This window comes from Garra rufa, chromosome 14 (assembly GCF_049309525.1).
Source record: "Garra rufa chromosome 14, GarRuf1.0, whole genome shotgun sequence".
NCBI lineage: Eukaryota > Metazoa > Chordata > Actinopteri > Cypriniformes > Cyprinidae > Garra > Garra rufa.
The window spans coordinates 2390019-2416862 of NC_133374.1; the positions used below are offsets into that span (position 1 = coordinate 2390019).

At 27.2% G+C, this 26844-nt stretch overlaps 1 protein-coding gene across 4 annotated transcripts in view; it reads right to left on the reverse strand.

Annotated features, from left to right (window-relative positions):
* pde2a (phosphodiesterase 2A) overlaps positions 1-26844 on the reverse strand; it is a 255223-nt gene that overhangs the window by 115948 nt on the left and 112431 nt on the right. The window lies entirely within an intron of this gene.

The following is a 26844-nucleotide window of genomic DNA, read 5'->3' on the forward strand; positions in this document are numbered from 1 at the left end:
GAGGAAACAGGCTTATAAATCATGCACAATGAGTTTTTTTGATGAAGTAAAAGTTTGCACAATCTCCTGTGAGGGCTAGGTTTAGGTGTAGGGTAGGTGTAGGGCCATAGAAAATACGGTTTGTACAGTATGAAAACCATTACGCCTATGGAATGTCCCCATAAAACATGTAAACCAGTGTGTGTGTGTGTGTGTGTGTGTGTGTGTGTGTGTGTGTGTGTGTGTGTGTGTGTGTGAGACAGAGAGAGAGAAAGTAAGAAAGGAATGAATCATCATCATCATCATCATCTAGTCGAGAGACGGAAGCAGACGATCAGATGAGAGTATTTCTGTGACAGACGGACAAAAGTAATGATTGTACTAACTGCACTGCACTTTCTTAGCAGAGCGACTCTTCTTAGTGACTCACTTCAGGTTTCACAAAATAGGAGCTTCATCAGTAAAAGCCATTATGAAATTCAGTACGAAAAGTTTTGAAGGAATTTAAGGTAAAGTTACATGCAGTTTGACAGTCGTTGGAGTAAATCGTGACGTCTGGTGTGTCTCGGAGGCTGAAATAAAGATGAGTTATTAAGATATCAAAGCACACGCCTGCAGCAGGGGTTTTATTATTGTTAACTAAAACTGAAATGATGAAAAACATTTTTTACTAAAATGCAATAAAAAAAAAAAAAAAAAAAAAAAAAAATAATATATATATATATATATATATTATTTTTTAAATAATAATAATAATAATAATAATAATAATAATTATTATTATTATTATTATTATTACTAAATAGTACTAAAATGACTGAAAATAATTTTATATAAGAAATATAAAAATTAAAAATATATATAAAAAATAAACTAAAATACAAAAATATATAAACTAAAATACAAAAATAAAAGTTCATTCAAAATATTAATACAAACTATAATAGTACATGAATAATACTAAAATAACTATATGTATTATTATTATTATTATTATTATTATTATATACACATACTAAAGTTAAAAACTAACACAATTACTGAAAAAAATATAAAAACTAAAATTATAACTGAAATAAAATTAAACCTAAATATTCTTATTATAAAAAATACAAATTACTAAAAGTTAAAGTACAGTTAAAATAGAAACTAAAATACAAAAATAAAAGTTAACTTAAAATATTAATATAAACTATAATAGTACATAAATAATACTAAAATTACTATATATATATATATATATATATATATATATATATATATATATATATATATATATATATTCACACATACTAAAGTAAAAAAAGTTATAAAATTACTGAAAAAAAATAAAAACTAAAATTATAACTGAAATAAAATTAAATCTTAAGTTAAAGTACAATAAAATAGAAACTAAAATACGAAAATAAAAGTCAATTCAAAATATTAATATAAACTATAATAGTACATAAATAATACTAAAATTACTATATATATATATATATATATATATATATATATATATATATATATATATATATATATTATTATATTATTATATTCACACATACTAAAGTAAAAAAGTTATAAAATTACTGAAAAAAATAAAAACTAAAATTATAACTGAAATAAAATTAAATCTTAAGTTAAAGTACAATAAAATAGAAACTAAAATACGAAAATAAAAGTCAATTCAAAATATTAATATAAACTATAATAGTACATAAATAATACTAAAATAACAATTTCTATACTTCAAATAAATACTTATATAAAAATAAACAGATTCCAAATCAACATTTCTCATTTTCTTTTAGTTTAACTTGAAGTACTAAAATAAATGTAAGCTAAAACTTAAATAATTTTGTATTATAATTTACAAAACACTAATAAAAATGGCAAACATCAAATAAAAATAGTCAAATTTTACTATTACAATAAAAGAAATGTAAATAAAATCTAAATCAACATATTAACTGTTTTTATTAATGATACTAAAATAACGCTGGATTGAAATAATACTTGAAATAAAATAAACATTACCTGAAATCTTAAAATAAAAAAAGCTTATTTTATTTTTTGTCAACATTTCTAATTTTCTTTTAGTTTAACTTGAAGTACTAAAATAAATATAAGCTAAATATTTTAATTTTTAATTTTAATTTAGTAAAACTTCACTATAAAATATATATAAATAAAATCTAATTCAACATATTATGCTGTAACATATGTTTTTTTATTACTGGTACTAAAATAATGCTGGATTTAAATTATACTTGAAATCTTAAAATAAAACAAAAATAAAAATAAACTCATTTCAGATAGTTTCCAAGTCAACATTTCACATTTTCTTTAAGTTTAACTTGAAGGACAAAAAAAAATATAAGCTAAAACTGAAATAATTGTTTTTTTATTATTATTATTATTTACAAAAAAAACCTAATAAAAATTGTCAATTTAGTAGTAAAACTTTACAATTAAAATGAAAAATATATACGTAAATAAAAAGATATTTAACAATTATTAACTTTTTCATGACTGATACTAAAATAATGCTGAATTGAAATATAACTTGAATAAAATTAACATTAACTGAAATCTAAAAATAAAACAAAACTAAAAATAAACTTATTCTATTTCAGATTTCCAAATCAACTTTTTATTTTCTTTTAGTTTAACTTGAAGTACTAAAATAAATAAAAGCCAAAACTTTACATTTTTTAAATTATTTACCAAAAAAAACTAATAAAAATGACAAACATAAAACAAAATTATCAAAACTTAAAAAATATAGATATGTAAATAAAAACTAATTCAACATATTATTAACTGATTTTGTATTATTGATACTAAAATAAAGTTGAATTGAAATATTACTTGAAATAAAATAAACATTAACTGAAGTCTAAAAATAAACAAAACTAAAAATAAACTTATTCTCTATTTATTTTCTTTTAGTTTAAATTGAAGTACTAGAATAAATAAGCTAAAACTTACAAAAAAATTAGACAAAAAAATAATAAAAATGACAAACATAAAACAAAATTATTAAAACTTAAATATATATACTGTATGTAAATGAAAACTAATTCAACATATTATTAGCTGATTTTGTATTATTGATACTAAAATAAAGCTGAATTGAAATATAACTTGAAATAAAATTAACATTAACTGAAATCTAAAAATAAAACAAAACTAAAAATAAACTTATTCTATTTCAGATTTCCAAATCAACTTTTAATTTTGTTTTAGTTTAACTTGAAGTACTAAAATAAATAAAAGCCAAAACTTTACATTTTTTAAATTATTTACAAAAAAAAAACTAATAAAAATGACAAACATAAAACAAAATTATCAAAACTTAAAAAATATAGATATGTAAATAAAAACTAATTCAACATATTATTAGCTGATTTTGTATTATTGATACTAAAATAAAGCTGAATTGAAATATTACTTGAAATAAAATAAACATGAACTGAAGTCTAAAAATAAACAAAACTAAAAATAAACTTATTCTCTATTTATTTTCTTTTAGTTTAAATTGAAGTACTAGAATAAATAAGCTAAAACTTAAAAAAAAATTAGACAAAAAAATAATAAAAATGACAAACATAAAACAAAATTATTAAAACTTAAAAAATATATATACTGTATGTAAATGAAAACTGATTCAACATATTATTAGCTGATTTTGTATTATTAATACTAAAATAAAGCTGAATTGAAATATTACTTGAAATAAAATAAACATTAACTGAAGTCTAAAAATAAAACAAAACTAAAAATAAACTTATTCTATTTCAGATTTCCAAATCAACTTTTAATTTTGTTTTAGTTTAACTTGAAGTACTAAAATAAATAAAAGCCAAAACTTTACATTTTTAAAATTATTTACAAAAAAACCTAATAAAAATGACAAACATAAAACAAAATTATTAAAACTTAAATATATATACTGTATGTAAATGAAAACTAATTCAACATATTATTAACTGATTTTGTATTATTGATACTAAAATAAAGCTGAATTGAAATATAACTTGAAATAAAATTAACATTAACTGAAATCTAAAAATAAACAAAACTAAAAATAAACTTATTCTATTTCAGATTTCCAAATCAACTTTTTATTTTCTTTTAGTTTAACTTGAAGTACTAAAATAAAAGCCAAAACTTTACATTTTTTAAATTATTTACCAAAAAAAACTAATAAAAATGACAAACATAAAACAAAATTATCAAAACTTAAAAAATATAGATATGTAAATAAAAACTAATTCAACATATTATTAACTGATTTTGTATTATTGATACTAAAATAAAGCTGAATTGAAATATTACTTGAAATAAAATAAACATTAACTGAAATCTAAAAATAAACAAAACTAAAAATAAACTTATTCTATTTCAGATTTCCAAATCAACTTTTAATTTTCTTTTAGTTTAACTTGAAGTACTAAAATAAATAAAAGCCAAAACTTTACATTTTTTAAATTATTTACAAAAAAAAAACTAATAAAAATGACAAACATAAAACAAAATTATCAAAACTTAAAAAATATAGATATGTAAATAAAAACTAATTCAACATATTATTAGCTGATTTTGTATTATTGATACCAAAATAAAGCTGAATTGAAATATTACTTGAAATAAAATTAACATTAACTGAAGTCTAAAAATAAACAAAAATAAAAATAAACTTATTCTCTATTCATTTTCTTTTAGTTTAACTTGAAGTACTAGAATAAATAAGCTAAAACTTAAAAAAAATTAGACAAAATAATAAAAATGACAAACATAAAACAAAATTATTAAAACTTAAATATATATATACTGTATGTAAATGAAAACTAATTCAACATATTATTAACTGATTTTGTATTATTGATACTAAAATAAAGCTGAATTGAAATATTACTTGAAATAAAATAAACATTAACTGAAGTCTAAAAATAAACAAAACTAAAAATAAACTTATTCTATTTCAGATTTCCAAATCAACTTTTTATTTTCTTTTAGTTTAACTTGAAGTACTAAAATAAATAAAAGCCAAAACTTTACATTTTTAAAATTATTTACAAAAAAAAACCTAATAAAAATGACAAACATAAAACAAAATTATTAAAACTTAAATATATATACTGTATGTAAATGAAAACAAACTGATTCAACATATTAGCTGATTTTGTATTAATACTAAAATAAAGCTGAATTGAAATATTACTTGAAATAAAATAAACATTAACTGAAGTCTAAAAATAAACACAACTAAAAATAAACTTATTCTCTATTTATTTTCTTTTCTTTTTTTTCTTATTTTTCTTATTTTTCTTTTTTTAATTATTTTAGTTTAAATTGAAGCACTAGAATAAATAAGCTAAAACTTACAAAAAAAATGAAACATAAAATAAAATTAGTCAAACTTTACTATTAAAAAAAAGTAAATAAAATCTAATTCAACATATTTTAATTACATTTTTATTTCTGAATGCCACTAAAATGCCGCTGAATGAGCCACAGACAGACAGACAGACAGACAGACAGACAGACAGAAGTGTTTGTGTATTCTCGCTGATGGATTCATCATTTCTCCTCATGTTTCTCTCAACCTTTCTCCTTCCGCTCTTCTGCTTTTAACATTACATTGTTATGACAATCAACCATCAGATGGTCCTCTTTCCGTTCCTCGCTTATTAAACCCTCATCTGTCTCTCCTTCTGTCGGTCAGTCACAGGTGAAGAACAAAAACAGACGACGTGCATCAAACAAATAAACAACCAGGAATAATATGTGTCTTACCTTCAGATGCAGCAGACGGCAGGCCAGAGAAACACAAACACACACAGAGAGAGAAAAGAATTGATCAGACAGCAGTAAATACTTCAGTTTTGCGCACAAAGACTTGAGAATGAGCTCTTAAGGAGTAAACAACCATCCAGAACAACCTAGAAACCGTAAAATTCAAGTGTGACATGTGACAGATGACAGCTCTGTGACATAAAACTAGGGCTGATGTGCGATACGACCATTTTCGATTGTGGACGATTAAAATGTCTCCACGATCTGCTTTTGAAAAAGAATTGTAGTTTGATGATAAAGCATGCTTCCATCTTAATATACTATACAACACGACATGCATTCACTCACGGGACACTGCACTTATTCACAATCACAACAATACATTATTTGCATGTGCTTTAAATAGGAGTGTGACCAGATCTTGCGATATTCCGATGTGTACCGCCAGATCTGACTGGTCTCGCGAGGACGTGACGATATCGTGGCAAAATATTTTGCAATGTTTACATTAGAGCTGCATGACTAATAGTTAAAAGCCAATTTGGCCTGCTGCCATTTTTTATTTATATTTTATTTTCATATATATTGTTGTTGTTGTTTCTGTTGCATGCCGAATGTACTAAAGTGATTATTTCCAACTTCGCCATTTAATAATAATACTCTAATAAATCGTAATCCGCTTCGTCTTGACTGAACAGAATGCAAGACTCGAGAATGGAGCGCCCAGGTGGAGCAGAGTCGTTCACATTGTTTTATACCACGTTTAGAGGTATAACGATACAACCCTTACAAAAATTAACCATGTTTTCACTAAAAACCAAAAACCATTGTTACTATAGTTAAACTATGGTAACCACAAATTAACAAAGGTTTTGCTACACTTTATTGGTATTTGTAGTAAAACTTTGGTTGTAATCAAAATGCCAAAAAAAAAAAAAAAAACGGTTACTACTATACTTTTACCATAGGCCTAATTAAACCATGGTTAATTTTCCTAAGGACAAAACAAGACCCATGATAATGCGCAAAAAAAAAAAAAAAAAAAAAAAAAAATCAGTATTAGGATTTTACTAAAGATATATTCAAGATGTAGCTATTATTGTAGGCCAACAGTTTTGACATTTAGGCAAGATAAAACAATAGCACATGGTCCTAATGTAATACTTACATTTTTATAAAAAGGTAAATGGAAGTTCAATAGATAATCTTTAATTATTTTGCTTGGCACCAGCTAGTGGATTATACTTTTTTTTATGTGATAATAATAATGGCTTTACAAAAAAAAAAAATTATATATATATATATATATATATATATATATATATATATATAGTACATGGTTTCAGAATTTGTTGTGGGTTTTTGGGATGGCCTGGAGATTTCCTGGCCTGAAATTTTGTCCCAGTCCGCCCCTGTCTATTACAACTGTTTCATGCTTACGATGAAAGTTATTGAAGACATTCAAATCTGCATTCTTACTGCTGTGTTTCAAAAAGCCTTTTTAGCCACATAATCATCAATATTTCTTCGTTACAGACATTTAAATAGCATAAGTACTGGGATAAAATTAAAGTATTAAAAAGTACACATACAATACAAAAAAAAAAAATCCTTAAAACAAACTCAAACTGCACTTTAATTTTCAATCAATTATCAATGATAAATCTCTTATGCCAAAAATCATTAGGATATCATAGGAACATCATGTTCCATAGATATTTAGTAAATTTCCTACTGTAAATATATTAAAACTGAACTTTTTGATTAATAATATGCATTGCTAAGAATTTCATTTGCACTACTCTAAAGGCGATTTTCTCAATATTTAGATGTTTTTGCACCCTCAGATTTTCAAATAGTTGTATCTCGGCTAAATATTGCATTTATTTGATCAAAAATGTAGTAAAAATTTTAAATATTTTTGCAATTTCAAATAGCTGTTTTCTATGTAAATATCTGTTAAATTATATACTGTATTAACATTTCTGATTAGTATCACTGTTGAAAACACTTGTGCTGCTCAATATAAGAACAGCATTTATTAGAAATAGACATCTTTTGTAACACACAGACGGATACAGCTCCTCTCAGCGGGAGTTCGGCGCAGGATCTGTGTTTCCTGTTGATGTCAGCGAGCAAACCACTCGAAACAATACGAGAGCATCCGCACACAAGCGCTAGGAAATCCTGCTCAATACGACTCAGATTGGAGCTCTTCACTTTCACTGTTCGACTGAAGCAGCATGAAGATCACAGCCATGAATGTCACTGCATCTCACTGAACAAACACACTTCACAGCCTGTAGGTGTCACATTCATTATTCAGATTTGTGTACATTTCATGACTAAAAACAGCAACATCTGCACCTGCAATCCACCTGGGAAATAAACTTCAGCTTCTTTACATATTAATATCTACAGCTTTAAAAACGGTAAAGCGGAGCAGAACGACCGGCGTATACTCATGTTAGTTTAATGTTTTGTAGTATAGTTCATATTTTTTTTATTTTAGTTTTAGATAATTTAGTTTCATTTTAATTTAGCATTTCATTAAGTACCCATTTTTATTTATTCAAATATTTTTTGTTCATTTAAAAAAATATATAGATTGAAATATTAAAGGTTAAAGAAAATTAAATTAATTTCAGTCTTTCTGCTTCAGATTTATATCTTTAATTACAATTAATTACAATTTGTAATGCAAAAGTGAAAAACTACTAAAAACTAATGAAATAAAATAAAAATATTAGATTGAAAATTAAAGAAAATGAAAAAAGTAGTAAAATGAAAACTGAAATAAAAATTAAGCATGATAAAAATGACAAGAAAGAAAATGAAAAACTACTAAAAACTAAAGAAATCAAAAATATAAGATTGAAAAAAATTTAAGAAAAATAAAAAATAGTAAAATTACTAAAATGAAAGCTGAAATAAAAATCAAGCAAAATAAAATTAAGAATTAAACAAAAAGAAAGAAAATGAAAAACTACAAAAAAATGAAATAAAATAAATATTAGATTGAAAATTAAAGAAAAATGAAAATAGTAAAATTACTAGAATGAAAACTGAAATAAAAATTAAGCAAAATAAAAAATATTAAAAATTATAAAAATGACAAAAGAAAATAAAAAACACAAAAAATAATGAAATAAAGTAAAAGAAAAATACAATTTTAATAGTAAAATTACTAAAACGAAAATTGAAACAAAATTAAGCAAAATTAAAATAAAAATAAATTAAAAGACAAAAGAAAGAAAATGAAAACTACTAAAAACGAATGAAATAAAATAATTTTAGATTGAAAAGTTAAAGAAAAAATAGTAAAATTACTAAAATGCAAACTGAAATCAAAATTAAGAAAACTAATAATATTTTCAAAATTATATAAATGACAAAAGAAAGAAAATGGAAAACCACTAAAATTTAAGAAATAAAAAAGTTAAAGAATTTTTTTAAAAAGCAGTAAAATTAAGGGAAACTGAAATAAAATAAAGTAAAATGTAAATATTTAAAAATTAAAAAATGGCAAAAGAAAAAAAATGAAAAACTACTAAAAAATATTTAAAAGTACTAAAACGAAAACTGAAATAAAAATTAAGAAAAAAATCATACAAATGACAAAAAAAAAACTGAAAATGACTGAAACCTACAAATTAAATGATAATATTTTTATTTTGCATTTATTTTTAACACTTCCCATATGTCATTATATCATATGAACATGAGAAGCACAACTGAGTGCCACCACAATGATTGAATTACTGATTTAAAGCAGTGAACTGCATTGACTACATTTCCCATAATCCTCTGCATGGCCAAAAGCCTCTGAAAGAAAACCAGTTGTAGTCCTATATCTGCAGGAGTCAGTCTGTGCGGTTCTCAGTTGTTTTGATGATTCCAGATGGCAGTTTACATCCCATCCTGCACACGCGCCTCACCATGCAAATCTTTCATTCAATATTCCAGCAGAAATGACATTCTATGTAAATAAACTCCTCCATATTCAAGAGATCTGACCCCTCGCTCCAGAAACACTGCGCACGATGGACACCAGCCTTTCCACATGCAAATAACACACAAAAGACCAGCATCGCCTTCACAAACACTGGAGGAAACGCAGAAAATGATGGGATAATCAAGACTGCTGAGGAATCATTCCTCCACTAATGGATGACACTTCAAACCAATGGAAGATTATACCACGGTATGACCACAAAACTACTGATTTGACTTGGACAGAGCCTCTCTGGAAGTCAAAGTTGCTTTAAAATAACATACAGAAGCAACATAAGGGGAAAAGGGAGAATAAATGCATTTTCAGCAGTTTTCTAGAGGAAGGAAAGGAAGAGACCTCAAGATTTCCTGAAGTGCAGCGATGCCAAACCACTCCAGAAACACACAAACAATAATAATACTACTGTTTATGTTGGACATGGTTTAAATATTTAATAGCTGAAGTACTAAATTAGCTTAAGAATTTTTTTTTTAATTAAATTAAATTAAATATTAAACTGAAAATTTAAAGGAAAATCAAAAATGTTGCTTTGCCAACTAAGTGAAATAAATAAAAAGTAAGATAAATAGAAAAAAAGCACTTAAAATAAAAACCAACTATATACAATTATTTTTGTTAATTAAAATAAAATAAATATTAGACTGGAAATTTAAAGGAAATTAACAAATTCTTTATTTCACTTAGTTGGCAAGGCAATATTTTCTTTTACATTTTTAGTCTAATATTTATTTTATTTTATTTTATTATCAGAATCAGAATCAGAATGAGCTTTATTGCCAGGTATGTTTACACATACTAGGAATTTGTTTTTGTGACAGTTATTATTGTTTTATTATTTTTTATTTATTTTTCTTTATTAAATAATTGTTGTTTTTGTGGTTTAGCATTTTTATCTATTGTTGCTTTTAGTCCCTTTTTTCTATTTCTCTTTGTTTTTCTTTTTATTACTTAAACTTATTTATTTCACTTAGTTGGCAAGGCAACATTTGTAAATTTCCTTTAAATTTTACATTTTATTTTATTTTTTAATTACCTATTTTATAATTTTTATTTTTCTTATTAAAAGTTGGTTTTTAGTTTTTTTCAAGTGCTTTTATTTACTTTTTTTCTATTTCAACACATTTTTTTCCAACATTTATGATTTCCCTTTAGATTTTCAGTCTTAACACTTTTTTTATTTCATTTTATTTTATTTTATTATTTTATGCCAACTAAGTGAAATTAGTAAAAAAAAAAAGTAGTAAAACTAAAAACAAAGATAAATAGAAAAAAAGGGACTAAAAGCAACACAAGCACTTAAAAATACTAAAACAACTATTAACAATTATTTTTGTTAATCAAAAAATAAAAAATAAATAGACTGAAAATTTAAAAAGATTGTTTAAGTAGTAAAAATAAAACAAAGAAAAACAAAGGGAAAAAAGGGACTAAAATAAACAATCACAAAATAAAAAAAAATAAAAATCCGACATTTCTTGCTAATTATAAACTAAACTAAAAATAAAATAAAATCAATATTAAATTGAAAATGTAAAGGCAAATCAAAAATGTTGCCTTGCCAATAAGTGAAATAAATAAGTTTAAGTAGTAAAAATAAAAATGAAATAAAAACAAAGATAAATAGAAAAAAGTGAATGAAGGCAACAAAAGCACTTATTATTTGTGTTAATTGAAGTAATAATAATAATATAATAAAATAGAATAAAATAAAGACTGAAAATTTAAAGGAAAATCTAAATGTGTGAAATAAGTTTTAGTAAAAAGAAAACTGATATAAAAACAAAGATAAATAGACAAAAGTGAAACAAAAGCACTTAAAAACACTAAAAAGCAACTATTAATTATTTTTGTTAAATAAAATCTAAAATAACAATAAAATAAAATGAATATTAGACTTAAAAAGTAAGGAAAATTAAGTGAAACAAATAAGCTTAAGTGGTAAAATGAAAAGTGAAATAAAAATTAAGCAAAATAACAATATTTAAAAATTACACAAATGACAAAGGAAAGAAAACAAAAACTACTAAAACTTATAGCAAACTTAAAATGAATACTGAAAATATACAAATCAAAGCTTAAGTTTAATTAGTAAAAAGAAAACAAATAAAAACAAAGATTTATATAAAAAAGTGAATAAAAGCAACAAAAGTACTTAAAAATACTAAAATAAACTACTGTTATTTTTATCTTCAAACTAAAAAAAATAATAAAATAAAATGATAATATTAGACTGAAAATTAAAAAGAAAATAAAAATGTTGCCTTCCCAAATAATAAATAAAAATATAAAAATCAAAGCTAAGCCAAAACACTCTTGTATACTAGAATAATATAATAATCAATAAGTATAATAAATAATTAAAATTGTCATGCTTTATTTGCAATTTCTTTGCTAGACACAAATAATTCACAAATTAATGTTTTTATATTTTCAGTTTAATTTTAATCATTTTTATTATTATTTTTATTATTATTTAAATGTCTATATAGTTTTCATTAATTTTATCGCAGTTTAAATATTTTAGTAGCCTGCATCAAGTTAAACTAAAGAAAGTTAATAATTAGCTTCATCTCATAACTTTTTTTAACTCTTGATGAACACAAAGCAAAAGAGATCAGATGATTCATATCATAAAACTCTCTTTTAAAACTAAAAACCCCTCCCAAAGCTGATTTTCCCTTCATCAGTGTATTTTATAGTAAGCGCTGTAGAACTTCTAATGAAACAAGAAGTTTGAAAGGCGTATAATCAAATGAAGAAGCGTTATTTTTAGCAGGGAGGAGAAGGAAACAAGTGCTGATGGTTTTGGCTGGAAAGCATTTCAAGTGTCAAAAGATTTCTCAGCCTTTTGATTCGGGTCGCCACGGCGATAAGAACTAGGGATGGGGAGGCGGGGTTGCCACGGATACGGAGCGGCGGCGATGACGGAGGAGGACAGCGGGAACGTCTGTTTCCTTTTTGACGCGGCTGTGGGAGGAACAAGACAAACTTTGCTTTGAGTCTTCGCCACAGAGGAACAAACTTCCCCTTTCGACTCAATCTGGAGGGAGAGATTCTCCGCTTCATAAAGCCCGGTTTGAGCTGAAAACACTCACACACACTTCTTTATAAAGCATCATATTCATTAGAATCACACTGAGACATTCACACATCAACACACACAAACACAGAAGCATTAGAAATATGCTCAACATTAATAAAACTCAGCTGTGTAAATGCATATGGTTTAGATGGTAATATTGCATGAGGATTTGCATTAGATACATGATCATATACTGTAGAAATTATTATTTTTAATTATTATAAGTTATTGTATGTTTTACAATAAAATACTGTTTTCCACTTCAAAACGTCATGTTTAAGTCAATGCTTTTTGCATTGCATTTTTTATTATATTTGTTACATTTATTAGCAATTTATAAAGCTAAAATAAAAAATGAGGTAAATAAAAATATTTTAGCAAATACAAGTGGCAACAGCACATTTCTAAAAAAAAAAAAAAAAAAAAATCTAGAAAATCTAATCTTACCATTTTTTTTCTAGGTCCAATTTTTCAAGTGTATTAATAAATGTAAAAAAATAACTACAAAATAAAAGAAAATAATTTCTAATAATTCTAGAAATTACTAGAACATTTTATAGATTTTTTAGCATTATTATTATTATTATTATATTATATTTATTTTTTACAGATTTTAATCATTGATATCAGATTTAATAAAGATGTTATCTTCATGATCGCCTTCTGATGGTTTTCCAGGTGCATTTGACCTCTTTCAGGTGTATTCATAAATTAAAAATAAAATAAAACAAAAATCTACTTATTTTATTTCAGATAGTTGCCAATGCAGAATTTCTCAATTATGTTTGGTTAAACTTGAGATATTAACAAACTCAAACAAAATAAACTAAAACAAATAAAAATCTTTATTTTATTAATAAATAAAAAAATTAAATACATACAATATAAAGGAAACAAAAAAATAAATCATATAATAATAATAATAATAATAATAATAATTAATAATAATAGTGTATTTTAAAAACTAATACAAATAAAATTACTAAAACTTTAACTAAAATTAGAGCAAAAACAGAAAATGAATATGAAAGACCTAATTCAAAATAAAACAGAAAATAAACAAACATTAAGAAACTTTTATAAAAGGAGTAAAATAACTACAAATAATAAAAAATATAGATGTATTTCAATATATATATAAACAAATAAAAACTATAAAAACTATATAGATATATTAAAAAACTATAAAAATGTAGTTATATTAAACAAACATTAATAAAAACATTAACAAAAACTGATTAAAAAGAACTATATAGACACATTTTTTTAAAGACTAAAATGTAATCTAAAATAAAATGAAAAATAAAGAGTGAAAACAGAAAATGAATATGAAAGAACTAATTTAAAATAAAACAGAAAACATAAAGATGATTAACAAACTATTATAAGAAGTAGTAAAATTACTAAAAAACTAAATAATCTAAAAAGTGAAAAAACAAATTATAATGGTATATATAGCATTATATATAGCACACTCTCTCTCTCAGCCTCACTCCATTGTAAATCAGCCTCTCTTGACCCTCTCATTGATTTTGAGTCATTTGTTGGCAACATTTAAAAAAAAAAAAAGTTGAATCAAAATCATATTTAAAGACCTTATGAAATCTGAATTGCTTTTTATGTGGGGTATAGCGGTGTGTATATCCTGGATCAGGTTAAATGTGAGAGGAAAGCGAGGCGGTGCGTGTCAGATTGTAGAGTCAATCTCTGCACATTTTTTGTTACGTAATCAGACAAAATCCCAAAAGGTCAGAGAGAAGTGTTCATCTGCGGTTGAGTTTTTATACGCGGGTAAGTGCTGACGACCCTCGGCTTTGGGGTGATGCTGTTCGGGATGAAGAATGCGGCAGCGAGGTCAAATGTCTCCAAACACTCGCTAGAGAGCTTTAAAACAGAGACGGAGAGGCTTTAAAAAACCCATCTCAGGTGGAGAAACGCATCAGTTTTACATCCCTGTAAAAAAGACACGCCGTAAGTCTGAGTGCAAATAAACGGGTTATGAGTTTCCACTTCAGACAAAATCACACGGAACCATTTAGAGACTTTATAGAGCAGATCCCATCAAAGTTAAGATTTATTGCAGAGACAAATATGGACAAAGTTAACCAAGAAAAGAGCTTACACACTAAAACGCAAAATAAGGATTTAAAATGTTTTTCTTTATCAGTATTTTGTCTTATTTTCAAAAAAAAAGGGGAAAAAACTGTTAGTGTGTGACACAACTTTTTAAATTAAAAGTAAGAATTATTTTTGTTGTTTCAAGCTGGTTCAAATGGATTACTGTCAAGAGTTTTAAGCAGAACAACTAAATGTCTTTTTTTCAGCTGGTCTCTGCAATTATGTTTAATTGTTATTTGCAATTTTGTAGGTTTTCTTTTGCATTTGCAGTTTTGTAGGTTTTAACTGTATTTGCAATTCTGTACGTTTTCATTTGCATTTGTAAATTTGTAAGTTTTCACTTGCAGTTTTGTAAGTTTTAATTTGCATTTACAGATTTGTAAGTTTTTATTGTATTTGCAATTTCTTTTAAGGTTTAATTGGTATTTGCAATTTTGTAAGTTTGCATTTGTAGTTGTGTGAGCTTTAATTGTATTTGCAAGTTTTAATTGGTATATTCAAATTTGTAAGTTTTACTTTACATTTGTAAATGTGTAAGTTTTAATTTGCATTTGCAATTTAAGTTTTAATGTGTATTTGCAAATTTTGTAGGTTTTACTTTACATTTGTAGATTTGTAAATTTGATTTGCATCTGTAGTTTTGTAAGATTTAATTGTAATTGCAAGGTTTTTTTAATTAGTTTTAATTGTTATATTCAATTTTGTACGTTTTACTTCACATTTGTAAATTCTTACGTTATCATTTGCAGTTTTGTAAGTTTTGATTTATATTTGGCAATCTGACTGATCATTTTAATTGTTTTAAGCATAAACTCACTTAATTTTAATAACAAAAAATACTTAATTAGTATAGTATAGTAATTTTCCATTTGAAGTAACTATCTTGATTTAAGAATTTGATGTTTTATTTCCTCATGTGTAAAGACTTTTGTTTTTGTTTTGTTTTGTTTTTTAGGAATTTTTAGGTTGTTGTAACTGAAAACAAAGCAAAAATACTAAAAATAAATTACCTCTCAATGAAACCAATTAAATTCAAGAGATCATTAAATAAAAAAAAATGAGTGGTGCACTTAATTCTAGTACTATGCTGTTCGCCACTTTGGTGTAGAGTATAAAATCTGAGTGTGGACCAAAACCGGTTAAAAATCACTGAAAATACAGACACATTCCAGTGACATTCCAGCAGGCACTGCATGTGATTCTCTCTTTCTCTCACACAGACACACATACAGACACACACGCATGTGCTGCCACCTCCGGCTCTGTTCCCGTGGTGACCGAAGAAACGCATCTCGACAGCGCAGCAAATCTCCACAAGCAGCCCGGCAACCATCACCAGGGAGCCTGTCGCCGCGGTAACGAGAAGATGACAGGTGGATAGGAGCGCAATCTCGGAGCTTTGACCGCAGGGAAATGAAAGCTAATGCAGCAGAGATTCCTGCGGCGATACTCGTTTGGGAGGAAAGGCGCGTTCGGCCGCCGGAGGGCCCCGAGTACCAACACTTACTCAACAAATAAGAAACAACAGCGCCTCAACACACCAGCTTACAAACTACCAAGACAGCATTTAAAGACACTGCTTAACATTCATAAGTAAAATTTAAATAAAACACTGCAAATTTGCCAAATACTATGGAGGAACTACATATAGTTTTGAGAATATATATATATATATATATACACACACACACACACAAAATGTAAAAACCTTCCAACATCTGAACATCTGCCAAATACCAATTAAAACTAAAAGAAATTGCAAATACCGTTTAAAGCTTACAAAGATGGTAAATACCAACTAAAACTTACAAAATTAGCAAATGCCAATTGAAACTTAAAAGAAATTGCAAATACTGTTTAAAGCTGAAAAATTGCAAACACCAGTTGAAACTTACACAAAAAAATGCAAATATCAATTAAAATGTTCAAAACTGCAAATGCAAACTTACAATTTTCCAAATATAAATTAAAACTTACTAAATTGCAAATACCATTTAAAACTGTTTTTTTTTTCATTTAAAAATGGCTAATACAAAACAAGACTTAAAAATTTTTCAAATACTAGCGAAAACATACAAAAAAAAAAATCCAAATTAAAACTTGCAAATGCAAATGAAAACTTTTCCAAATATAAATGAAAACTTACAAAATTTTCAAATGCCAATTCAAACTTACAAAACTGCAAATGCAAAAAAAAACTTTCCAAATATAAATTTAAAAACTTACATTTAAAATACCAATTAAAATTTACAAAAAATTGCAAATACCAGTGTCAAGTCAAGGCATTTTTGATATTTGCAATTGGTTTTAAACTTGCAGACTTTTATATTGTGTATGTGTGTGTGTGTCTGTGTGTGTGTGTGTGTGTGTGTGTGTGTGTGTGTACACACAAAATGAAAAAATGACAGTTTAAAGTGATAACATTGAGCTCATTAAGTACACTGAGTAACATTTGGTGTAACATTTACAATTTTCACTCAGAAATTGCTAGTAAATCTCACAAGTAATTACAAAGAAATGATAAGAAACATTACATTTTGAAGTAGAACGGCTGAAATAGTATTTTATTGCAAAACAATCTACAATAATATTTGCTTAGAACTTCAAAGAAATCCTTTTTTTTTTTTTTTTTTAAACATTGTCTTTGCTAAAATAAACCAGCCTCATTTGTAGGGGTGGGTATCGTTTGAATTTTATCGATTTCGATTCCGATTCCGATTCCACTTGTCGATTCCGATTCTTTTCGATTCCCAGTTTCGATTCCAATTTAGTAAAAAAAAAAACAACAACAAACATAAAAGTCAAACATTAATATATTAAACATGTTTATTTTCAGTGCTAGATTGCAACATATTATTTTATCACAGGGGTTCTCAACCTTTTTTATATCAGGGCCCCCTTCTTCTCGGGTCAGTTTTGCAAGGCCCCCCTATGCCTGACATTTCCTCTAAAGGTGTTTATTTTTTAACCTTTTTTATTAACCTAAACATTAGTTTTGCCTTTTTATTTTCTCCTGCATGTTATTAAAAAAAATCAAACAAACTTTAAATTAAAGCTATACTTTTGAATTTAAAAGAAAATCCTCTGCTCTAACTTTTTAACATGAATACACACATACAGATTTAAAGCACCTAAATTATTTAATTCAGACATTCTTCACAACTTCAGAGTACTCTTTCTTAAGTGACTGAATATCTACTGTTTGTATTCATTATAAAATAAACATATAAATGAAAAATACAGTAAATACATTGTAAATCTGTTTATGCTGGTGCTCATATGTGCTTAAACACCACTGACCCTTACAAGATCCACCTCTATGGGTAAGCATTCATTATAAAAAACTCACAGGACATTCATTTTGAAAACTATGCAAATATTTAGAAATTTCACGCAAAAATACTATGGATCAGAGCACCGAAAGCATGAATAGTTTGTGAATCAACAGCGGACTTATGCGTGCCTATAGACTCCGATATACAAGAATGAATACATTAGGCACGCGCGAGTTCGTTACTATTACTCTGGTCATCTTTGCCTTCACATTACCGGGAGGGTTTGTTTCATGCAGCCAAGAGATAAAGTAGATACCTGTCTTCCCGCGGGGGTATAAGTGACTTTTATGAGGGCTTTTGCGGGACGAAATAACATATATTCCTTCTGGAGTGGGCGGGCGCAGGACTAAAATCCGTCCCTTGCAGATCTCTAAGATGAAGTTTGCGTGCAGCGGTAGATTTGTCTTCGGTTTTTACAAAGCGTAGACACACTTTTAAACGCTTACCGTGATCCATCTTTTCGACTGATGTTTACATTACCACGTAAAGTCCTGGCAGATTGCACGCGCTGAAGGTCCTGGCAGATCACTAGATGGAAAAAATGCAACCAGGAATCGAAACGAGGAATCGAAATTTTAATATTATAACAAGTATCCGATTCTTTATCTTAAGTATCCGATTCCAGAATCGGAATCGATTTTCGATTCCCAACCCTACTCATTTGCTAGTCCTAGCTGGTTTGAATGAGCTACTCTCTCAGTTTTCAGCTGGTACAATTTTGTAAGTTTTAATTGGTATTTGCAATTGGTAAAGTTTTACTTTATATTTGGAAATTTCTGTTTTCAGTTGCATTTGCAGTTCTGTATGTTTTAATTGGTATTTGCAATTTTTGTAAGTTTAAAATGTTGTTTGCAATTTTTGTAAGTTTAAAATGTTGTTTGCAATTTTTGTAAGTTTAAAATGTTGTTTGCAATTTCTTTTAAGTTTGAATTGCTTTTTGCAATTTAGTAAGTTTAAATTTATATTTGGACATTTGTATGTTTGCATTTGCAGTTTTGTACGTTTTAATTGTTAATAGCAATTTTGTAAGTTTTAATTAATGTAACCGATTCCACTGAAGGTGAAATATGAGGAACCCAAGTGTAATTTTATTGACAGTGACGAGAAATCCAAAATCCAAACATAATCCAAACAAATGAAAACTTGACTAGACAAAAACTTGAAACAGACTTGACTAGACTCACCAGCTGCAGGTTATATACTTCAACACTCAACCAGAGGCAAAGGCAACATGGAGCTATATATATATCAAACAATGCAGGTCACATGACACAAACCAACCAATGAGACATAAGACACATGACTAGAACAACCAATGAGAACATGACACATTGAACAGAGGAACCAATAGCAGGTATACATGAGGGAAAGAGAAGCAAGGCAAGGCTTTTACATAAGAAAAGACGTGAAAACATGAACTTACATTTTGTCAGTTTTAATTGATATTTTGAAGTTTTCATGAGTATTTGCAATTTTGTAAGTCTTGTTCGGTATTTGCAGCTTTTGTATGTTTTAAATGGTATTTGCAATTTAGTAAGTTTTATTTAATATTTCGAAATTTGTAAGTTTGCATTTGCAGTTTTGTACGTTTTAATTAATTGCAAGTTTTTGTAAGTTTTCACTGGTACTGGCAATTTTTTTTTTTGTATATATTTTTTTAATTTGATATTTTTTGGTATTTCAACTGGTATTTGCATTTTTTGTAAGTTTTAATTGTATTTGCAATTTCTTTTAGGTTTTAATTGGTATTTGCAAATTTTGTACGTTTTCATTTATATTTGGAAATGTGCAAGTTTTCATTTGCATTTGCAAGTTTTGTAAGTTTTAATTGATATTTGCAATTTTGTAAGTCTTGTTTTATATTTGTTTTTTGTATGACTCAACTGATATTTGCATTTTTTGTAAGTTTTAATTGATATTTGCAATTTTGTAAGTCTTGTTTTATATTTGTTTTTTGTATGACTCAACTGATATTTGCATTTTTTGTAAGTTTTAATTGATATTTGCAATTTTCTGCATTTGTAACTGATATTTGCAATTTTGTAAGTTTTAATTGGTATTTGCATTTTTTGTACGATTTAAACAATATTTGCAATTTCTTTTAAGTTTTGATTGGTATTTGCAATTTAGTAAGTTTTAATTTGCAGTTTTGTATGTTTTAATTATTTGTTTTATTTAAGTTTTAATTGATATTTGCAATTTTTTGTATTTTTACTGGTATTTGCAATTTATGTAAGTTTTCACTGGCATTTGCAATTTTGTATGTTTTAATTGGTATTTGCAACTTTTATATGATTTAAACAATATTTGCAATTTTTGTAAGTTTTAATTGCCTTTTGCAATTTTGTAAGTTTTAATTGATATTTGCAATTTTGTCTTGTTTTATATTTGTTTTTTTTTGTATGACTCAAGGAAGGTTGAGTTAGACTTTAACATTGACCGTCATTTTGACGGACAGGGTCGTAAAAATTCCGTCATAATCCATTATTACCCGTCATTTTAATTTTCAGATTTTAATTTTAATACCACATTTAATTGCATTTATGTTTGTTCACGTTTTCAGGACAATATAGATTTATAATATAGGCATTTATGTTGAAGAAAACAGATAAACAGATGAGACTGCTTAACTTTTCATGTTCAACACCACATCCTGCCTCAAGTCTTAAATTTCAAATTATATCGATTTCATTAGGAAATTCAAGCAATAAATACCGTTTTGGCGCTCTATAATGTGGCGTGATAGATCGTTGTAGCTTCTTTGTAGTCGCATGTACAGTTTCGTTTTTGTTCTGGATTCAGTTCTCTGCTGCCACACTGGAGCGCACTCGCCACCAACTGGACAGGAGTGGGAATTACAGCTACAAATTACAATAGGTCATCTTCAGTGTAATCTGTCAAAGTGACGGACGGCCTTCAGATTTTTCCTTCATTTCTAAAAAAATTCCGTCAATGACAGACATTTTTCGGTTAACGCGACCTCTGGACTCAACTGGTATTTGCATTTTTTGTAAGTTTTAATTTATATTTTCAATTTTCTGCATTTTTAACTGATATTTGCAATTTTGTAGGTTTTAACTGGTATTTGCGATTTTTGAATGATTTAAACAATATTTGCAATTTCCTTTAAGTTTTAATTGCCATTTGCAATTTTTGTAAGTTTTAATTGCCTTTTGCAATTTTGTAAGTTTTAATTGATATTTGCAATTTTGTCTTGTTTTATATTTGTTTTTTTTTATGACTCAACTGGTATTTGCATTTTTGTAAGTTTTAATTGATATTTGCAATTTTTTTGTAAGCTTTCACTAAAAAGGTTTTTGCAATTTACCAAGCTACTGCCAGTTTAAACAAACCTTAGGTGGTTTAGTGGTTTACTAGCCTGGTTTTGTTTGCTGATTTTTCAAAACACTTAATAAAAATAATTTCTGGACTAAGTGTAATAAGAAAATTAAATTTTTTAGTCTTTCAATTTCGTATATAATTTAATGTGTAACTTGCCATTTTTGTAATTACTTGTAAAACTTACTACAATAGACTTTATTTACAACTTCAAAAGCAATTTTTAATCGTTGCAACAAAACAAAAGACAGCTGCATATAATCAGAGTTAACAGAGTTTATAGAACTCATCAGATAAACAAAACTAAACCGCTACCAACTCAAGTCGCTCCTGTGAAACAGAACAAAAGCGCGTGCGGCTCTACGGAGGCGGTCACCATGACGACAGCGACAGCAGCGTTCCTGTTATTGTCACACAGGTTGGTCTCATTGTCATCGGTCCATCTGCTGCTGTGAAATTCAGACGACCATGAAGCATCTCAAACGTCTCTGTCTGATCTACTTCACATGCTTCACACACTCTCAATACTCCTCCTGCTTTCTTGTGTTTGTCTACAAAACGGTCCAACACTCCAGATGGAAAACATGCTGAGAGAGAGAGAGAGAGAGAGAGAGAGAGAGAGAGAGTGTGTGTGTGTGTGTGTGTGTGTGTGTGTGTGTGTGTGTGTGTGTTTGTGTGTAATCATTGACTAGTGTTTGTGTGAAAGTCTCCAATAAAAATTGCAATTACCACACCTAAGAAAGAGAGAGATGGAAGGATGTAGAAATAATAACAGGTAAACAGAAATGGAAGAATTTTAAAGATATAAACTGCAATTAATCAGTATTTTGTCTTGTTTTCAAGTCAAAAAATAAACATAATGTTAGAAAAACTAGATAGATTTTTTTTAGATTTTTACCTGAAAAGTATCATTAGAAAAAATTACAGCTTGTTTTTAGAGAATGCATCTTGTATAAAAGTAGATTGTGTTTTATTAAACACAATGCAAATTCCTTATTTTGTATTTGTGTCTTGTTTTGCAAACAGCTTTCTTAAAATATTCTTCAAGCAAGACACATTTCTCACCCCACTAGATAGAAGATAATTAAAATTACATTTTTTAACAAGAACTTTATTAAATAAACATATAATTTAAGAATGTTTAGATATTTAAACTAGAAAACAAGAAAAATAAATTTCTTAAAAACTAGATTTAACTGTCTTTAAGAGATTACAACATGGTTTAGAGAATTTATCTTGCATTTCTGAGTTTTTGTTTTATAATACATTATACAAATGACTTTTCATTTGTATAAGTTGTAAATATATTAAATACAATGTGTTACTTGACATTTATTTGTAATACTTTGTGAAATTTACTAACATTTTCTGAGTGGAATAAATCCTACCTCAAATGTTCAGTGTTTATTTTATTGCTTTTAATGACATTTTACTAATAATAGGCAAAGAAAAATCTGCCAATGGAACTAAAAACCCTTATTTAACAAATCATCTGAAAAGAGATGAGTATTTCAGGAAATTCTCAGGTAAATGTATCTTGTTCTTCATGAAGCCGTGTGTTGATTCTCAGACAGCAGGAGTTTGATTCATTCTGATTGTATGTGTTTGCAGCGATAAAACCGCTTTATTTCCCATCTCAGTAACAGTTTCTGAATTCTGCTGTCATCTCCTGTTGAACCACAGCGCTCTTATTCACCTTTATTACACACACACACACACACACACACACACACACACACACACACACACACACACACACACACACATCCCCCCAAACACACACACACACACACACACACACACACACACTAAGTAGAGTTCCAATCTTACTGTTTTTATTGGTATTTGCAATTTTGTACGTTTTCACTTGCATTTGCAATTATGTAAGATTTTTGTAATTTTTGTAAGTTTTCATTGGTATTTGTAATTGTTAATTTTGTATGTTTTCATTGATATTTTCAATTTTTTAAGTTTTTATTTGCATTTGCAATTATGCAAGTTTTAAATGATATTTGCAATTTTATGTTTTCATTTGCCTTTGCAATTATGTTGGATTTTTGTAATTTTGTAAGTTTTCATTGATATTTGCAAATTTGTAAGTTTTCATTTGCATTTGAAATTTTGTACGTTTTAATTATTATTTGCTATTTTGTAAGTTTTCATTTGCATTTGCAGTTTTGTATGTTTTAATTGATATTTGCATTTTTCATTTTCATTTGCAATTTTCTACGTTTTCATTGGTATTTGCAAATTTTATAAGTTTTTATTTGCATTTGCAATTTTGTAAGTTTTCATTGATATCAGCAATTGTGTACGATTTTTGTAAGTTTTCATTTGCTTTTGCAATTTAGTAAGTTTTAATTGATATTTGCAATTGTGTAAGTTTTCATTTGCATTTGCAACTATGTAAGATTTTTGTCATTTGTAAGTTTTCATTGATATCAGCAATTGTGTAAGATTTTTGTAAGTTTTCATTTGCCTTTGCAGTTTTGTAAGTTTTCATTGATATTTGCAAATTTTATAAGTTTTTATTTGCATTTGCAATTTAAGTTTTAATTGATATTTGCAATTTTCTAAGTTTTCATTTGCATTTGCAACTTTGTATGTTTATATTTGTATTTGCAATTTTGTAAGTTTTCAGTGATATCAGCAATTGTGTAAGATTTTTGTAATTTTGTAAGTTTTCATTTGCTTTTGCAATTTAGTAAGTTTTAATTGATATTTGCAATTTTGTAAGTTTTTATTTGCATTTGCAACTTTGTAAGGTTTTTGTCATTTTCTAAGTTTTCATTGATATTTGCAATTTTGTAAGTTTTCATTTGCAATTTTGTAAGTTTTTATTTGCATTTGCAATTTAGTCTGTTTTAATTGGTATAAACATGTGCACACATACTCCTCCTTTCTATCTTTCTTTCTCACACACAGACACACTCACACACACTACAAACTGCTCAAAGTGCTTCTGTTTGACCTGAATTCTGGCTCCCAAATACATTTTAAATGCTCTTGTGTCTTTTGTGTCAAACTCACACACTCAAATACTCACATTTTGCCACAACTGAGAAAATACAACGAGTCATGACATTTTTATGTATGAACTTATTTAGAATTTTTCCCTACAGATTCTGTTATTTAAATACTTCTTAGGAATAATGAATCTTCTGACATTGTAGCACAAATGATGTGAAGTGATATGGTTTCAGTAAAAAGCATCACATCACATGAAAGCAATGACAAAACGGTCACTTTTAAGTTTTCATGATTAACACCAGGAGTGTAATTCTCCAGAACAATGTAACTAAAAAACAAATTTCAAATTTGCATGTAAATCATTGTTGCTTTTTCTTACTAAATCATGGTATATTTTACTTAACAAACACAAGATTAACTCACATATGGCATGTTAGTTCACAGACGCCAACTCTAACTACACAACACACACACTTTCACATACACACACATTTCATCCATCCCCTATGAGGGGGGCAATGCTGCCGTCTCTACGGTAACGATGCGGTTAGATGGTTGTCACGGCGACAGCAGCAGCGATGCCATGAGTCATGAAGAGAGAAAAACTTAAAAACGCTTTAAAGAAAACACAGAAAAGCCTTTTAATCTGGCCGGCGTTGATAAAAACAGTCTGTTTATCAGACTGGAATGAGTGGAAGCATCCGGAGAACGGTGACATTTTCACCGGTGATTTAGTTTGCCAGTCAAGAGCTCTTCAAAGAAAAACAGACTCGCGCAGAGAGTGTCCTCCATTATCACCCGCCGGATAAAAACCTGCGGCGTTAACACTGTTTATTCCTCGTCTTTACAAAAAAAAAAAACAGGAGAGAAAGAGAGTGATTGAGTTCTTTGCAGCGTATTTTATTTGACAGGTCTCGTTGAGGGCAAAATAGCACAGGAACAGGAACGAAACGAGCAGAAAAACACACAACTGACTCATCCGACTGATCTGACCGTAATCGGCCATCTCTAGAGTGAATTCCATCAAAAGGAATTCTAAAAGGGAGAAAATTTTAAAAATTAAAATTTTTTAAATAGTTAGTAACCTTATACTAGTCTCTAGATATGACTATTGTTGAAAGAAGACTGAGGATGAATTTTGGGTTTCTCTTTTTATCACATTTCAAAAATAAAAAATACAGTCAACAGACAGTAAAAAACTAATTTTCACCTCGTTTTTTTAGGAATAAAATGATGTATAAATGAGTGTCAATGACATATGAACAAACCCTTCTTTAAAAACCTTCAGAATATAGAGAGGAATAAAGCTCTAAGTTTTGGTGCATGTAAGTGCAGCTGAAGTGGAGAAATAAACACATTTAGAGAAAAAAAACAACCTTTAAATACTGCATTGAAATTTAATTACATATGCAAATGAAGTGCAATAATAAAACCAGGTGAATGATATAAAAACAAACCCTTCTACAAAAACCTTCAGAATATAGAAAGGAATAAACCTCTAAGTTTTGGTGCATGTAAGTGCAGCTGAAGTTGAGAAACAAATTCATTTAGAAAAAAAGACCTTTAAAGACTGTATTGTAAATTAAATCTACATATGCAAATAAATTACAATAATAAAACCAGGTGAATGATATAAAAACAAACCCTTCTACAAAAACTTTCAGAATATAGAGAGGAATAAACCTCTAAGTTTTGGTGCATGTAAGTGCACCACATTTATAAAAAAAAAAAAAAAAAAAAAAAATCCTTTAAAGACTGTACTGTAAATTAAATCGACATATGCAAATAAAGTGCAATAATAAAACCAGGTGAATGATATATAAACAAACCATTCTATAAAAACCTTCAGAATATAGAGAGGAATAAACCTCTAAGTTTTGGTGCATGTAAGTGCAGCTGAAGTGGAGAAACAAACTCATTCAGAATAAAAAAGACCTTTAAAAACTGTATTGTAATTTAAATTGACATATGCAAATAAATTACAATAATAAAATCAGGCGAATGATATAAAACAAACCCTTCTACAAAAACTTTCAGAATATAGAGAGGAATAAACCTCTAAGTTTTGGTGCATGTAAGTGTAGCTGAAGTTGAGAAACAAACTCATTTAGAAAAAAAGACCTTCAAAAATTGTATTGTAAATTAAGTCTACACATGCAAATAAAGTGCAATAATAAATCTATGCACATGATATATTTGCAGCTCAAGAAACATTTCTG